The sequence below is a fragment of the Lactuca virosa genome, chromosome 1, assembly GCF_052849685.1.
Source record: "Lactuca virosa cultivar CGN04683 chromosome 1, Lactuca_virosa_CGN04683_v6, whole genome shotgun sequence".
Taxonomy (NCBI): domain Eukaryota; kingdom Viridiplantae; phylum Streptophyta; class Magnoliopsida; order Asterales; family Asteraceae; genus Lactuca; species Lactuca virosa.
Window position 1 is genome coordinate 9,458,776 of NC_136426.1, and position 923 is coordinate 9,459,698.

Below are 923 nucleotides of genomic sequence, written 5' to 3' on the forward strand. Positions count from 1 at the left end.
ATATTGAGGGGTGTTTTACACATGTTTATGCCCATATCACTTGAGAGTTCGTTTTGCGCTGAACCAGCTTCGCTTGGAAGCGAAAGACTGGTGGAAGTTTGTGACATCCGATTTTACCTCTACAGATCATGTTGCGGTGACGTGGGAGAGGTTTGTTCAGATGTTCCGAGACGAGTATGTTCCCCCGGTAGAGAGGGAACGTTTGGCACAGGGGTTTCTGTCTCTCAAGCAGAAGACATAATCAGTGACTGAGATTTCGAGGATGTTCCATTAGAGGGAAATGTTTTGCCCTGAGCACGTGTCCACTGAGCATGCACGTGTGAGCCGATATTTGAGCATACTGAGGAGGGATATACGAGAGTTCGTGGCGAACTCGTCGTACATGACATTGGCTGAGCTTCAGGCCAATTCCAGGTGGAGGGAGATTGAGCTTGAGCTGCAGACCAGGGAGGAGGAGGAGTCTCGGGGTAGGGACTGGAGACCGGTACAGTCACAACCGACGATGAAGCGGGCTAAGCCCGCTGATACCAGAGATGGGGGCCAGAAGTGCCGCACTTGTGGCAAGTGCGGCAAGAGTCATGAGGGTTCATGCAGTATGGGGATTTGCTACAAGTGTGGCAAAGAGGGGCACATGGCGGAGGATTGCCCCAAGGGGTTCTCGGTTTGCTTCCATTGCAACCAGACCGACCAGAGGAAGGCCGAGTGCCCTCAGCTCGTGCAGGGATCAGCCCAAGGATCTACACCAACTTATGTGTATGCTACTGAGAGTCGGCCAGCGAAGGCCGAGACACCGAGGGTTCACGGGAGAGCCTTTCAGCTGACAACGGAGGAGGTCCGCGTAGCACCTGACGTCGTGGCCGGTATGTATTCTTATTATAGTTCTTTTGAGATATTTTGTGCTTATATTATGATTGTGTATAGTT